Source organism: Triturus cristatus, chromosome 5_1 (genome assembly GCF_964204655.1).
Source record: "Triturus cristatus chromosome 5_1, aTriCri1.1, whole genome shotgun sequence".
NCBI lineage: Eukaryota > Metazoa > Chordata > Amphibia > Caudata > Salamandridae > Triturus > Triturus cristatus.
Window position 1 is genome coordinate 653,799,774 of NC_140587.1, and position 17,758 is coordinate 653,817,531.

At 42.7% G+C, this 17,758-nt stretch overlaps 1 protein-coding gene across 4 annotated transcripts in view; it reads right to left on the reverse strand.

The window, feature by feature from the left end:
• RP1 (RP1 axonemal microtubule associated) overlaps positions 1–17,758 on the reverse strand; it is an 859,010-nt gene that overhangs the window by 530,169 nt on the left and 311,083 nt on the right. Inside the window, exon 1 of one of the 4 annotated variants that reach the window (XM_085605614.1) lies at positions 5,383–5,449. The exons of 2 other annotated variants lie outside the window; for them this stretch is intronic. The gene's annotated coding sequence lies outside the window, so the exon portion shown is untranslated. Of the gene's footprint in view, positions 1–5,378; positions 5,450–17,758 lie in introns of those variants that run through there. One more of the 4 variants, XM_085605613.1, reaches the window with a different exon arrangement.

Below are 17,758 nucleotides of genomic sequence, written 5' to 3' on the forward strand. Positions count from 1 at the left end.
GCTGCACTTGTGATTGCGATTGCGATTTGATATGTAGTGTATGTTGATTATTCTGTAGCGTTTTTGGTAGAAAGTAAATGTTTTGTTGCGAGCCTCTGCCCAGTGAGCTCGCCCTGTATCAGCGTGTTAACAGCGTTGGTTTGGGTTAATGGTAGTGCAGATAGTTGAGAGGTGATGTAGGCCGATTTTAGGATCTGTTTACTTACAACCAACCCATGGGATGTATTGCCTGTCTACAGTGTCACATATTTGGAGCCATCATCAAATAAGGGAGTGAGATGCACACCTTTTACATACTGTAGACCGTTTTATCAAAATTATTCATTGGATGCGTGCAACTTGGTATAGTGCCATGCCCAATAGGCACTTAATAATCAACAACATATTTGGAGCCCTCATATCCTGCTCCCCTATGGACTGGCGCCCACACAGATACCGAATTGTTGTTGTTTTCTCATGCTTTGATATGAAGAGGCCATTTGACTAACTAAACCACTTTAAACTAGGATAGAACTGGGAGCTGGAATCAGGTGCCTTTTATCTTTCAGCACTAAGATATTTTGTAAAGTGAAAGAAAAAAGGCAGAAATCCAATAACTTTCAAGAAATTGACTGGTATTATTAACACAGCCCATATAACTAGGCTTGCATCTAGTTATTCATGTTATCCTGCTACGGCTGCAATCTATGTTTATGGGCCCACAAAGTTAGGACGTGGAATTCATTGATCTAGTGGCCAGGAAACCTGGGTCTCAAATGCACCATTCTCGCTTGACAACACTACGACTGCTATGTTGTGTGGACCACCCCAGTGTCCCTCCACTAATTTGTCACCACTCTAGTCTGATAAAGATCCGGAGGCTCTTACCACAGTTTTAGGGCTTATCGAAAAAATGACATTTACGTAAAAGCCTTGGTGTGAATAGATGAGTGATGGACTATGAAAATGTCTCTAAAATGGCGGATTCTGCTGTGTCGTGTCAAGAATACCATACTAGTCCAAAGCGTGGCTTCTCAGATGCTGAAGCATGGTGCTTGCTTTGTAATATGGTACTTCTATTCTGTCCCATAAGGCTAGGCCCTTTGTAGAAGTTTTAAATTGGCCCTAATGAACTCTTGTTACTGCACCTTTGCACCCCAGTGTCGTGTGTAGTGACTCTTCCATCATCGCCTCTCTTTATGTCAGTTCTCCTTTCATGGTATATAGCGCCTCCTCACCTTTTAGGCACCTTTGTGGCAGTGTCAACATGTGCCCAGCTCCGATGGCAAGGAAAAGGGTAAGAGGTGCCTTTAATTGTATTTATTATTGTTTAGTTTGATTTTGCCGGTGTAAATAAGTGTATTTACATATAATAATTTGTTTATACGGGGTTTACATCAACCAACTCAAAATTATATTTTTTTGTAATGGGATGCATTTTCTTTGGCATCACAAGAGTTAATCAATTACTAGATATATAAAAAAAAGGTTGAATACAATTCCTCATTTTGTAGGAGTCACAAAATTATAGTAAACATGCCATTATAATGACTCTGATGTCTGAAAGGTACATCTGTGGTGGGAGGTTCACACACAATGTGCTAGTAGTGTATGTCTGACACAATGTTTCTGGTGGGTGCGTGTCACTAAATGTCACGCACCCATGGAATGTGTGGTATACATGAACCTCTAAATGTCTTGTGTGTGCATGAGGCATGAAATGTTTTATCGTGTGTGCCACAAATTAACTAGTGTGAACAAGACACAAAATGTAGTTGATCTGATGAAAAACAAGGAATGTCTGCTCTCTGGTGTTCATAAGACACAAACTGTTTCTTCGATGTCACATTTACTAATCTCTGGAGGGTGCGTGACATAGAATGTCTGGACAAGTCACATTTACCAAGTGAACAGAAGACATGAAATGTCAGTGTTGTGTGTAGGATACAGCAATGTCTTTTAGTGGAAGCTTTTTCAAAATTATATACAAACCATAGTTGCTGCTTATTTATCTTGTGCAACTAGCAACAACCACTGACAAAGCCAACAGCCCTGACTTGTTGTAGGTATGATGTTACTTGTATCATATATCAGGATGCAATGACAGAAACAGCAAAATACAAGTTCGGTGGCACATTATGCCAAGCACAGATTTTTCGCTTACGTGTTTTTCAGCCACGCCCTTAATTACATTGGCCACGCCCCTTTGAGAGACACCCCCCCAGTTTTTTCATCCCACCTAATAGATCTCGCTTTTGGGACCTTATAAGTATTTAGTTATGCAACACAATATCCCAACATCAACTGTTGCATGGCTAAACACATATAAGGTCCCAAAGGCGAGACCTATTGGCTATGCCAATGCTTGTTTATATAGTGCTTCATACTGAATTTCTGCTGTTTCTAAGTGCCTTAAATAAATGTGTAAATTTTTATCTTATTCTTTTCGATGTGTACCTGTTTTGTTTTTCTGGTGATAGCCTTGTCGCCTTTGCCGCCTTGCATGATGGGAGCATGAAAGTCTCAGATTTGTAAGTTAAACGTTGCTGCTTTCCATATCGTTTAAAGCCGAAGAACAAATTAGCATTGTGTCTACCACGCACACTACTGCCCAGAAGGAAAATATTACCCAATATATAGCCACACAATGCTCCCACACCATAAATGTGACAATCTTCAAATTCAGCTCTGCCACAGCTGCAAATATGTGACAGAAACATGTGTGCACAACTATGATAGCCACAATGCGGCACACAGATAAAAACTAAAAATACGGGGCAATCGAAACCCGCAAGGGCGCATTAAAGTAGTATGTACACCCTTAGCCAAAATACCACTCAAAACGAGCCCCAGCAGTGAGTCAGAGACGTGGGAGGAGGGGCAGAAAGAGAAACTGAAGGACAGCCACATAAGTACAAGTTCACAATTAAAGGTCTGCATAACTCACAAAGACTCTGCAATCGTAATAGATTACTCCACTGAAGGAAGCTGTAGTTATGACATCTGCATGCTCGCAGCTGTGGGTGAGTACTTTCAATAGCATGTATCCAGACACAATAGTAATTCTTTCACTCAACTGCTGTTCTCTCTTCCCTTACCAACAGTGCCCAGCCGGGCCCCACTGTGAGTACCCCCCTTTTTTATTTCCATTTCTCTCCCACCTAAGTCTTGAGCCACCTCAGTCCCCTGGTGTTTTCCACTGATCACACTGGCAGTCAGGAAAGCTGGCCTCCTGTATCATCGGGAAACTGAAAAGGCTGACCAGGTGGCCCCTAGGGAGTGGATTGTGATGGGCCTTGCTCAAGCTCTGGCCAGAATGAGAGGTTGACGCTGCCCCCAACAGTTGAACTTTGGCCGGGTCCACAGCAGCTGCTCCTAACTGTTTTGTGGCCTTATAAGTGACCATTAAGACGTTTTCCAGCGACTTCATAAAGTAGTGACTTCAAACATGTTGATCTTCTGAGGATTAGAACAAAGTTCCAAAGCTTCCTGAAAAAAATTAAACCTTGGTAGCCAAGATTTGTCAGTTTCTACCGCACCGAGCTATTAGGAGAAATGTTTAAAGCTATGCCAAACTACCGAAAGGTACTATCTGAACTTGTCTGTATGTGAGTCGGTTGTACCTAGATGTTTGCCTGTGTTGTCTATGTGCATGGATGCCAGTATGTGTTGCCTGTGAGTATCAGTTTATGTCTGTGTGTGTTTTGTCAGTGTGCACAGAGGCCAATGTATGTTTTGACCTAAGTGTGCATAAAGTCTCTAATAGTCTTTCACTTTCAACATGTGCGCACGTGTTCTTGTATTTTGTGCGTCTTTGTATACCTGCACTAAACAAAAGAGAAGGTCAGTTGCTTCCACAGTGCTAGGATTTCTGGTTATCAGCCATCTATTTTTAGAATTCCATTAAAGCTAACCTGTGGCATGGATGTATATAAAATAATCTGCGTATTTTTATAGGTTTTAGTGAGGAAAGGCAAAATAAACGTTAATTCATCACAAGTTCATTGCTATTTATGGAGAACGCACAAGCCGTGGGGCAACATAGAATGGATTTGTATCAAGGTGGCCAAGTGTCAACCCAAGGTAACAAATGTCTATTCTGGGCCTTGATTGGTCTCTTCCCCGGCTGAGTATTGTGCCTCTCTACTGTAAGCCCCACCTGTCTCCTCTCTTCCGGTGCCTGCTGAGCTGTACATTGCCGACTCCGGGATGCATTTTGTCTAACCAGAGACATGATATCTAGAGCCCTGTCACATGCTTATTCGTGTCTTCTTCCTTCATTGTGTATGGTCTCATCATATGAACGTCCAGCATTTTTCAAACATGCATTGCGCTTTTTTCAAACAGCAGTAAAATGCAAAGTACCTCTCCTCTATTTATTTATTTATTTGAAAGGTTTTATATAGCGCTGGCTAGACCCGGGGGTATGAGAGCACTTTACATGAGCAGAAGCATTCAAAGAAGAACAGTTGGTCAGGGTAAACAAAAACAAACGAAGTACATCACACATTGACTTAAAAAGGGGCAAAAAGCAATTTACATGAGTAGAGGCAATCAAGAAGAGCAATTTTACAGGGTAACAAAAGCACGCACGTACAGCTCACAATTAAGTTAAGGGGGGCAACATTTCTGTGCGGATTAGCGGGTAATGAACAACTAAATAATATAAATGGGTGAGACAGTATAAGGCAGAGAAGAGAGTATCGACAGAGAAAGAATAATAGGTAGAGATAGGGTGTAATGGTAGGAGAAGGGGGTGGGGAAAAAAGAGGGTAGGGTCAGAGTAAACAGGGTGAGATGCAGAAAGGAAGAGCGAGGAGAGAACCAGGAAAAAAATGAAGGATAACCAATGCAGGGGAAGCAGAAAGCAAGGTCAGAGGAGTGCTTATGGACCCCAATATTTGTTGAGAAGGTGATGTTTTAGGTCTGTTTTAAAGCTGAGGTAGGAGGGGTTACAGTGCAGGTCCCTAGGGAGGGCATTCCTCTCGCTTGTGTGTACTACCTGTTCGTCTACAGCATTTGGTGTCTCTTTCAATTGTATGTTGGACACACTCTATGCACATGTAAGAAAAATACATGTTTTCAGTATCAGTAAGTTGCATGTAGTATCAACAATCATTTTTCAACTAAACATTGACAGACTTTTTACACAAGATTGAATATAACCGCAACCCTTTCAGCGTGCACTCGGCTTGATTTAGGAAACCGCTGTAATTATGACGTCATTCTAAAAATCTCCGATTTCAGAAAAGTAAAGTGCAGTACAGCGTCTAAGCGGCCCACAGACAGCACAGGCCTCTCTGGTAGAGCAGATAAGCGCTTTGAACGCCCATCCAAAGTCACATTTCACAATCTGGACTCCCACGCTCACATCTCTGTACTCACATATCTGTACTCACCCACCATAACTCATCCTCGGCGCAGTAAATGGAAAATGGCGCTGCAGGCCTGCTGCTGTCACGGGCGGAAGGAGATATCGGTTGTCATGTTCCAGCAGCTACGTAGAGTGGACACTCCGAGCACTCAGCCGCAAAGCTGCCAGCGCGCCGGGACATCAAGACCTATTTGCCTAATCGGGTATCAGGGCGACTCAGGAGTCTGAGCCCCGGGCAGTCAAGGGCCGGAAGACACAAGAAACCTCGCACTGACTCGGGGTCCGCTCCTTCGCCGCGCCCATGAATGACATCCCTGCGAAGCAGAAACGATTGCACTTCGACAGAATCATTTCCCTGCTCAGGTTCTACAGCCGTGTGTTGCTTTTATTCAATCCCAAATTGTATAGGAATCCAGGGATATAACATTTCTTTTCGCGTGCTTTTAATTAGCACCTGTCAGTTCTCCTTCACCGTATAAACATTTTGGGCGTACAACTTGGTACTTCCGATCTCTGTTCAACGTATTCTCCTTACAAGGCACACATAAGTTTTATTGTATCATTGACCATCGCAAACCACATAGCCAGCAGCTGGCTATCAGACAAACCCAACGAGTATTTTTTTTCATATAGGGCCCATCATAAAATCACCGTGTGAGAGAAAAATGGTGCAAGCAGAGATTGAGTAAATTCACACGTGCAAATTAAGACTATTGAGTCTTACTCATTATCTGCCGGGACATTTACAGATTTACTCACCTACCTGCCTTTTCGTCTGTCAGTCTACCCCTTTGTACCTACATCCACATCTCTCCATATAGTTATCTACGTGTATGTGTTATGTAATATTTACCTACACGCACACAAAACACACCAGTTCCCTATGCTCGTGTTGTTAACTTTCGCAGCCACAGATGGCAGCTGCTCACCCTAATTATGACGGAAATGTAATCTTATTGCGGCCTCTTTGCTTCATCCGGATTACAGCGGCTTTTCCTCCAGCGCGTGGTGTGAGCGCTGCGCAGCAGAGGTTGAGCGGCTGCTTGGCACGCAATAAAGTATTCTGAGGGACAACTTTTGGAAGGTGTTTTCACCTTACGTGATCTGTAACCCCAGCGTGCGCCTCCACGCCCTCGGGGTGAGTGGGTGGCTTTAGGTCGCCTTCTGCTGCGCACGCTCGAGTACTCACGTGATTGGCTTTATTTTCTCCACATGAAACACAAAGGGCCAACTCACAAAGGTGCTCCGGGGTATGGGAAGCGGAACTCCGGCGGTACTCCTTTACATGCTTTGTGAGTCGAACCTCAAAACAAGGGACTGTAGAAAAATCCCTTTGAACCATAGTCAAAATATGCAGTGAACATGCGGGTAAGGCCAGTAACCCCACAGCTATTGGGGCATTGCCACCTCCGGGAATTGGTAAATTCTGAAATGTCTTACCTTTTCTCTCCATTCTTCTTACAGAGTTTTTTTCCCTTCCTGTTTTCTTTCTCTCAGTCCTCTTTCCTGCCATGTTTGTTTTGCTTTCCTTCATTCTTCCCATCTTTTCTGCACCTTTATCCATCAATCCTTCCTTATGCACCTATCCTTCTCTTCATCCTTCTTTCTTCATCCATCCGTCATTCCTATTCTCCGCACTACTTGGTTTTTTTCTTTCTTCTTTCCTTCCTTTCCACCTATCCTTTCTTCGCCCATCCATCCTTTCACCCATGCATCCAGATATCTTTCCTTTCTTCCTTTTTTCCACCCATCTCTCCATTCATTATTTTATTCATCCATCCATCTTTTTTCCCCATACACGTTTTCTCCATGCAGCCTCCTCTCCAGCCATCCTTCCACCCTCCTCTGCTTCCACTCATCTGTGCATCCATCCAGCCATCCCTCCATCATCCATTGTCTCTTTGCCCATCTCTCCATTCCTCCATTGCTTTCTTTCACTGCACGTTGTGGTATTCACAAACCTTCCATCAAAGTCAGCATTTTCTCTTCACTACTGAACACAATGCGGTGCTGCGGTTTTGGACTTTTTATATTTGGGCTTATAATAGTCCACTTTCTTTTCAAACACTCTCACAACATTTGGCGTGAGGCTGCTTTATAACGGTGCATGCCAAATTAGTTGTTACGGTGTTATATTCCATATAGGTACCTTATATAGGTGCAGGTAACATCACAACCTTTCACCTATATCCTCCCTAGATTACATTCATAAGGGTTCTTAGGCATTGACCTTTTACCTAGATACGACACTGCATTCAGAACGCCGGTTTTTCCCTGCTTCAATACTCATACAAGGCTTCTTGAAAGCATAGCAGGACTCACATCTCCTGCAAAATATCTATGTTAAATTTCAGGTCTGACGTCATCCTTTAGGCTGACACAATAACACAGCAAGGTAAGACAACTGGGGGGACCTGTGGGTATATATACATCATGACTTGCTTAGAGAGACAGAGGAGACCGTGACTTCCCGGCTGACACACTGACTAGAGACGCTGAGGTTCCTGCATGCAGACGCTCCAGCTAGCAGTGGTCTAACATCCCTCATGGGCTGTCCAACTCAAAACCAGGACAGGGTCCCACATTCTCTAATTCTCAGGTAAAGGGGTGGACTACATCCTAGAGGGATTCTTGGCATAACACCTACATAGTTGCTAGGTACATTTAGGCACATCTAGTTAGGGACACATCGTAGGAGTACGCACTTATTATCATATTTTTTATGTACTTGTATATATTCATGATTATTGCAAAATGGTAGAACTGTACCATCCCTTTACTTTCATAGTATTGCTAACCATATATCTATGCTACTGTCTAATGGTTGTTACAGCTCATATATTCTACAAGAGAATAACAACTGTTCAATAAATACTTATTGAAACGCCCAGACTGTTTATTCTGTGTATCTCTGAGATGAACTAAGTGAGCACGAGTGACTGAGCAAAAAGTAGTGTACTGTGCCCACGATTCTGAGGGATCAGGGTTGTCATGTTCTGAGGTTGCCGGAAACTATTCTCTCCCCGATCAGAGGAGATTCTAGTGGCACTTTGAGCTAGCTAACGCAAACAGGCTATCGTATCCAGTGGGGGTGCTCAGAACCAGTCTGCCACCAAACCCACAGTTTATGTTATCTGAAACGCACAGATCCTGTATAGGTAATATAGGAACTACATGACATGGCGCCGTCAATGTTGGTTGGGTACTTATTTAACAGTAGAATCTGAGTAGTTCAGTCGTGCTATTCTCAGAGACCCCTACTCACAAACACCAGAGACGGAGTGGGTGGGCACAAAACTCCGCCACAGCTGAGTAGGCGAAAAAACCTATTTATTAGCTGTTGGTTAATCAAGCTTGAAGGACAGTGTTCCTAAAATTGTGCATTAAAACCTTATCTTAGTTCCTTTGAACAGACTTCTTCTTCACAAAATGACCGAGGACAGCAATAACACAGTAGTAACTCTACACCTCTCAGGAGAAGATGCAGATGCAATTCCGATTGCAGACAAATTCCGGCATACAATCACCCTGAAACTGTTAGAAAATGGTTGATCATCTAGGGGTGGCTTAGTAGCTTTTGTGATTGAGGCATACTAATCAAACAAAACAGAGGTATTTTATTTGTGGGTTACATTCCCGGCAGCAGATGCGAGAACACAGGCATTTCACTCTTACACAGAGGGAGATGCACCATTGGAATATGGCCCGTTCGAGGACATAGAGATTTCACTCACATATCAGGAACATTTATGCTGGTTTAAAGGCACCCTACCCCACATAAAAAGAAGAGTAAGATTAGGCCCGCTTGGAGGAGAAGGGGCAACATGGCTGATATTAGCAGCCTACACACCACATCCTGACATTGAAATAATGCCACAATCAGACTTACTCACACAACACAAAGATTTAATTAAAATCTATAGAAACTTGACACAATTCGTCATGAGGACCTTTACAGTCCAATCAGCAACAGTTGCAACAAATGGAACTCAATCTCAGGGTACAGCAACTAAAATCACACCACACATTACACGCAGTGAGGAGCAAAATGCCTTCTAAATGTGAACAAATGCCATTCTGGGTAGCTCAGAAAATAACTCAGCTCGAGGCAGTATTCCCGAATACTACCCCGTATGAAAAACACAGGATGCTAACAATCTGCTTGCCCATGGGGATAACACCACAAGTAGAAGACTGTACCACTTGGGGTACAGTCTTTGCTGCAATTTATACCAGAACTCATGGTATTCCATCGTTAGCGGTTGTACCAGATGCATTAAGACAAATACAAAACGAGTACGGAGCAGAACCTGCTCTGAACTTAGGGATGAAGTTACTAAGTAACTATGACCAGGTATCAGCCATAATACTAGCTAATATTGAAAGGTAGCAGCTTCAGTGGCAATCCACCAGCGCATAAGGGAGTTCAGTCCTATAGATCAACAACACAAACTACCCAAAATAATTGAAACTGCATATTCAGAATTAGGCAGAGATAGTTTGGGTGGGAAAACTTTAAAACCACAACTGATGGGCAGTCCTGAAAAGGACACTTCTAAGCAGACACCTACTTCTTCTAAAAAGAAGTGGGATAATAAAAGCCAACAAAACTTTAAAGGAAACAGATCTCAATCCAGAGGAAGATCTCCTCCACAAGAGTCCTCTGAAAAGAGGTATAATCTCAGGAATAGGGATAATTTTAGGAAACCTGACAGGTATCAGGATACTGATACACGTTCCTCTCGTTCCTTTTAGTGTTCATCAAAAAACTCAGAGAGGGAAAGACGGTCAGAAAGACAAGAATAGCATACAAAGTCCAGAGACAAGCTGCACGCTCAATATCACACTTCCAAAAAAGAAGAAAAACTAAAGCAAATTCAAAAAGAAGAAGGTTGCAGGTCTAAAGATCAGACATGCCCAGAATTCTGAGGACTCGACTACTGAACAGGAAATGGGCTCTGACGATGCTAGACAGTGCAGTAGAAGTAACAATAGCTCGCCAAAACCTGATGGAATTTCTGGTGACAGCGGACTTGAATGATTATATCACGGTGGAAACACCTGATACTAGAGTAAGTGTACCACATAAAGTGTATGAAATAACGCTCCAATTGGAGGAGGACAAAAGTAGGAAAGTGAGAGGTCTCATTTGGGAGAATCTTACGTTTGGCTATGACATTTTGTTAGCTGAACAAGATTGGTCGCCAGCATTCGTCATGGATTGCCCTAAAGGAGAAACGGTAATTCTACCAGCCTTCTCAGATCATATTCCCAGGCACTTGCAACATACATATGCGCAGGAGTGGGCGGTAGCCCAGGCTCCAGAATTATACAAAAACCATGTTGGATGGGATGAGGATTCAACCCACCACATAATTCCTTTAAAAAAATACTCCTACTGCACAGAGGCAGTATCCATTAAAGCAAGAAGCTAAAAACAGATCAGGGAGATCTTAGATCAACTTGAATACCAAGGGGTGATTGAAACTTGCACCACTCAAATGAGCAATCCTATGTTTCCTGTCATGAAACCACACAATACATATCGTCAAGTTTTAGATTACAGACATTTAAACACTTGCACTAAGACATTTGCAGTCTAAAATGCACACAGTGCCGCATTAATGAATAACATTGTGCAGAAAAAATACAAAACAACACTTGATATCTCAAATGGATTTTTTTAACCAAAATATAGCGCCTGAGAGCAGGTATTTAACAGCCTTCTCAGCACTAGGGTCACAACAGCAATTTCGGCGACTCCCCCGAGGGTATAAGAACTGCTTGGGGTTGTTTGCTGCCAGGGTAACAAAGTTACTTCAAAAATTAGATGAAGAGGCATTGTCCTATGTGGATGATATTTATCTGATGGACTATGACCTGGAAGACCATTTGAACAGAGTGACTACCATAATTTGGGGATTTGCATCTGAGGGCTATAAATGTAACTTTAAAAAATCAAAAATCGCCCACCTCATTGCCCTGTTTTTAGGATATGAGGATTCAGGTTAGGGAAAAACCTGGCAGCAAATTTCTTAGAGAAATGCGCGCTGCTCCAGCCTCCAAAATCATTAATAATCTACAATCAATACTGGGATTCCTAAATTTTGGTAGAACATACAATTTGGATTACGCTGAAACAGTAAAACCTTTCTACGACTTAATAAAACCTGATTTCTCAGCAAGAAACTGGACCTAGGAACACACAGATAAACTTTGTTCCCTACAAACTGACATGATAGCTTCCAAACACGTACAGACACGCGTAAACGTACGCAACCTGATGATCCATATAATTGCGGGTCAATTTGGGTACACCTATCTAACACACAATGAAGGTGAAACATTACCAATAGCATACAAATCACATTTGTACACAAATGCTGAGATGAGCTTCACATCCACAGAAAAGATTCTAACAGTGGGACAGACTGCTGTAGTGAGAGAAAGAGCACTGGCTCAGGGGAAACGAATAATAGTAGTGACTCCGGTTCCAGCCTTGGAGGCTGCGACAAAGGCAAGCGTCCCTAACGCTAAAGCCTTATATCCGATATGGATACAATGAGATAATTCTCTCACTGCAACAGATGTAGAATACAGGTATGACCCAAATTTAAAGACACAAGAATTCCTGCAATACGAACAATAATATCCTCTACCAAATGAAATAATGCCTCTGGGTCAGTATGAATATATTATTTACACTGACGGATCTGCTCAACCGGCCATAGGGAGTAAGCAACAATGCAGCGCAGCATGTGCTATCGTTAAAAGTGGCATGCGGGATGGAAAGTTCCATCCAAGTTGCACTAAAACCCAATATCTATGAGGTTGCACGCCACAGTTGGCAGAGTTAAAAGCCCTGATACTGGCACTTGTACATACGGATCGAGAATTCTCCACACTAATTGTGTGTGATTCCTTTTACTGCGTTCAGTCATATACTGAATACTTGCAATACTGGGTTCAAAACGGGGTCAAAGACGCAAAAGGTGGCACAATTAAGCACAAAATGCTATGAGAACAGGTAGTGAAGTTTAAATCCGAACTACCAAGGACTCACGTGATACATACACTGAGTCATCAGCGTGATGGCGTTCACGTTGAAGGGAATTCATTGGCTGATAAAGCCGCAAAGGGGGCTGTACACGCGGCTTCCGTAGCTGCAATCACTCGTTCTAAAACAAGAATAGACGGTGAAATTATGGTAGCTGTTATTGCTTCATGCAAAAACAACGGTGCAGTACCAAAAAGATTTCCACTCAAGTACTCCTACAAGTTAGATGCAAATAACATTCCATTTGCTCAGATTCCTGGAGTGGGGGAGAGAGTAACTCCAAACTTGGATCGTAGTTTAGGTTTAATTCTGGCAGCACACGAAGGGATTGGTTCTGCACATGCAGGAGTTACAGCGACAGTTTCTTTATTGAAACAACACTACTGGTGGCCTGAGTTAACAACCGCTCAAATAGAGGGGGCACCCCGAACAAAAGATAAAGGTAGAGAAAAACAGGGGAACTCAGCAAACTACTCCAAAAGAGACATTCTCTACCTATTTTAAATAATAATGTGCAGTACGTTACAATTGTACAATCATCTGAGATTCTGGCCCGCTGACAAGAACACACCAATAGGGAAATATCAAATGATATCAAAATGATTTTTTATTATTTTCAACTCATATAAAGGTTACATTTTTTAAGTAAAGACATGATAAAAATAAGGCACATCCCACACCACACACACTCAGTTATTCAAACATCCAAATTCATACCCACACATACTTATACGTCCAGGCGCTCAGGGATCCAACAATTCATAGTTGACAAATGGAGAAACAAGTGGACCTATTCCCCTCATACACGTGAATAACATCAATATTTGTTCATATAGGGGTAAAGAATAATTTTTGTGAAGAACAACATAAACATTAAATATAGTAGATAATAAATAGAGTATCCACAATGTGTAGTCAAATTATACATATATTTCTAATCAATGTTTCAATGGCAAATCTCAAAGAGATTAAAAGAAGATAATAGACAATGAGCGCCTGGACGTATAAGTATGTGTGGGTATGAATTTGGATGTTTAAATAACTGAGTGTGTGTGGTGTGGGATGTGCCTTATTTTTATCATGTCTTTACTTAAAAAATGTAACCTTTATATGAGTTGAAAATAATAAAAAATAATTTTGATATGATTTGATATTTCCATATTGGTGTGTTCTTGTCAGCGGGCCAGAATCTCAGATAATTGTACAGTTATGATGTACTGCACATTATTATTTAAAATAGGTAGAGAATGTCTCTTTTGAAGTAGTTGGCCTGGGTTAACAAAGCAGACATGCGACATCTGGCAGCAGATGAAAGGTTCCACTGTAACATGTTCTGCGCAGACAACATTGTTAATAGCTGACAAACCACTATCGTGTGTCTACCTACATCACTGCGGCCCCTTGAAAAGCGATGGGGCTAGGAAGTATATAATGTGGAAGAGAACAATGGTTCGGGATGGCCTGAGAAGGTCCGGTGAAATGAAAAACCCTTAGGAGGGCGAATGATTTGGTATAGGTTCAAAGACTCATACGGGAGAGTAATACTTAATATAGAGAAACAGGGGACAGGAGAGGTCAATGTATGACACTTATTTATTGTACATAGATTGAATTCAAGTGCTCACATATTTAGTGACAAGAAAGCGTGACATGCAGGTGAGGGTGGGCTCTTTAAAAAGGAACATCGCATTGGCAACAATAGAGAACCATTTTTTTAGTAAAATCAGTACAAAAAAGGTTCAAGTTGCATAAGGTCGACGACGTTTCGAACTCAATTATTTGAGTTCATCTTCAGGACAAATGTGAGCATATGAACTCTAGATGTGGAAAATGCAGAAAATTAAATAAATAAACAAGTATAAAACACATAAATTAGTCCCTGAACTGTAACAAGCATCACAATCAATTAATGTGCGGTACACAGTGTTCTCCAAAAAGTGATGCAGATTCATTTAGATGAAAAAATGGTAACCTGGGAGAATAGATCATAGTGACGGAACTGAGCAGTCTAGTGCCCGGAAGGAATGCGCAATTACAAGGTTAAGTTGCAAGAGACTCGGGGCTCACAGTGACGAGGTAAAGTAGCGCTGGTAGCGGAAGGTAGGGGCATCAGTGCGCGCGCATGAAGTGTATCACTTACTGAGCATATGGAAGGTTAAGTAACGGGGTAGTCGTCAGTTAAAGCGGTGCTCGTCGCAGCAGTGAACGTCTCGATGTCAAACAACCGCCTAGGAAAACGGAGTGATTTAGGTTAAAAGGACATAGCGCGGTGTGATTTTAACGAGAGTACGGGGTAGTGCCAGGATATGGGAAGACACTTACTGAAGTTACAAACTAAGTCCAGCCTTCTCAATGTATGGAGGCGGGGTTTCAGTGCCGAAAAGTTTCAATCAAGGTATCGGATGAGATCAGATGCCTGGGGAAAAGGGATAGCCGTCAATAGGACGTAGTCCGGTGTGGATACACGAGAATACTGGGTGGTGCCAAATTAAGGGGAAGGCACTTACTGAAGTGAAGAATGCAGTTCAGCCTGCTCAGCGAATGGAGGCGGGGTTCCGGTGCCGAGAAATAAATCTGTAATGGAGGGGGGGTAGGAGGTTACCTTCAGGCGGATATTTAAGGCCGCGAGAGAGGGGAGGAAGAAGAGGGTGTGATCGCAGGAGTACTTACTCAATACATGTGGCACTCGGTGCAGTCAATGGGGGTCACGGAGAGTGGAGCGAGTCCTGGATGCGTGCAGCTACGCGCAGCGACTGGCCGTGAAGTGGGAGGGGGAGGGTATTTAAGGAACAGGGTTGCTCCTGGTTACGTGAAGCGCCTGCAGCTGCGCGAGTCGGGTCGCGCGAGGGCCCAGCATGGAGAGTAGGCTCAAAGGATGCCTGTATTCAACTAATAAAAACGGCAGCATGTAAGGGTGTGCTCGATTATTAATTACTGAGACAGAGCATGATTCCAGAACATTGGGCAAACAGTGTTGAGACTTCCTAAGTCTAGGGTCAGTGCAGAAGAACTCAAAATAATCGAAAACAAGGGGATATTAGTTGGGTCAATAACTATAGTGCAGCAACAGTATAGTAGAAAGAGGCAGAGGACTGGGCAGAGGGAGGCCCGGGTACAACCTCCCCCCAGGGGAGCGACAAACACGCAGGAAATTCTACCAATGGGGGTACCAATACTAACCCCTCCCCCCCTCTCACCTCCCTCATCCAACATGGACCAAATGCCTATTTTTAACCTATCCAAACATCAACTGGCCTCGACTGACATTGCCCTACTTAGTAGAGGTCTTTCCTTTGTCATCACGGAAAAACCAAACTGGTTTGACATCCACACAGAAATTCTTCAATTCTTTAGGAAAGTAAGACTTAATGTATTCTTCCAAGATAAAGAGACAATCACTAAAAATGATATCACAGGACTGCGACCCAAATCCACATTCAATCCACCTAGTGGTTCGATGCCCCCGGAAGTTATTGCCTTTGAACATCTCGTACTTAAAGACTTCAACAACATAAAAACCAACTACAGGTTCACTCCCTTTAATGTTAGCCTTGAAGAAAGACATAGCCTCAACGCTCTAAAAAACCTCGATGATGTGGTCATAAAACCCTGTGACAAGGGAGGCGGTATCGTCCTACAGGACAAAACCGCCTACGACAATGAAATTCAACGCCAACTCAGGAACACGTCACATTATGAACGCCTTATGCGCAATCCCCTTCAAGACATCAGTGATCTCATCCTCACGGTTACCAAAACGGCTCTAGAAGAAGGCTACATCAGCAAACACGAATTTTCCTTTCTAAATAACAAAAACCCTAGGACTCCTGTCCTATATACTCTTCCCAAGATCCATAAGAATCTGGAAACTCCACCTGGCAGACCCATCCTTTCTGGGTGCGGATCCATTCTAGAACCCTTAGGGAGCTACATTGACTTTTTTATAAAGAATATGGTACAAGACACCACCACTTACGTTAAGGACACCACTCACTTTATCAATCTCATTGAATCCCAGCCCTTTGACCCCCAAACTGAACTCCTTGTCACTCTGGACATCGAGTCACTATACACCAATATTCCCCAAGACAAAGGCATAGAAGTTATCAAAAAACATCTCAATCTACGCCCAGCACCACATCAGGTCCCAACAGAATTTATCATCTCACTCCTGGAAATAGCACTTACCAGAAACTATTTTATGTTTGAAGACCAGTACTACAGGCAATGTAAAGGCACTTCAATGGGGGCCATTTTTGCCCCTAATTTTGCCATACTTTTTGTTGACGACATTGAAAACAAGTTCATCCTCAATAACAACGACCCCTTCTTTAACAAAATTCGCGTCTGGCGAAGATACATAGATGACGTTTTCATGATTTGGTCTGGCACTGAAACCGAACTCCAACTATTCAGTGCTTGGCTCAATAACATCCAGCCGGATCTAAAATTCACCTACAATTTTAACAACAACAAAATTGACTACCTAGACGTCACGGTTAAGAACTCCGAGGGCGAACTCTACACTACCCTCTTTAGAAAACCAACAGAGCGTAACACCCTTTTACAATACGATAGCTGTCATCCTAGGGCTCTGAGAGATGGCCTACCCTACGGTCAATTCCTCCGAATTCGTAGAAACTGCAGGTTCAAAGAGGATTTCTTCCAAGAGGCTGAAATCCTATGTAAGAAACTCACCAACCGGGGCTACCCTAGACGTCTAGTAAAGCGCTCAATGAAATGAGCATGGTATTCACATCGTGAATTCCTGCTGCAACCCAAAGAAAAGGCAGCCCTCAACAAGATCACATGTGTCACTACCTTCTGCCCAGTTAGCAACAAACTTACCAAAATGATAAAGAAACATTGGTCAGTACTAGGCCCATTGGAACTCAATACAGGCACCCCACTCTTTGCCTTCAAAAGAGGACGTAATATTAAGGACCACCTAGTTAGAGCTCAGAAACCAATGCACAAGGACAAAACTCTTCATTCTTTCCTTGGCCTCCCTCCTCTACAAGGCCACTATAAATGTAACAACTGTATGTCGTGTGATTCCACCTGTAACACCCAGTCCTTTGAATATAATGGCACCAAACACACTTTACAATTTTTTTTTTCTAATTGCAATTCACAAAATGTGGTCTACTGTATTAAATGTCCCTGCCAACTGCTCTATATCGGACAAACCACGCAAAAAATCAAGACCAGGATCTCTCAGCATAGGAGCAGGATCCGTTGCAAAATACAAACGGCACCACTGGTGGAACATTTTCTGGCCAAAGGACACTCTGAAACTGATTTCACATGGCAAGTGATTGACAGTCTACACCACAACCACAGAGGAG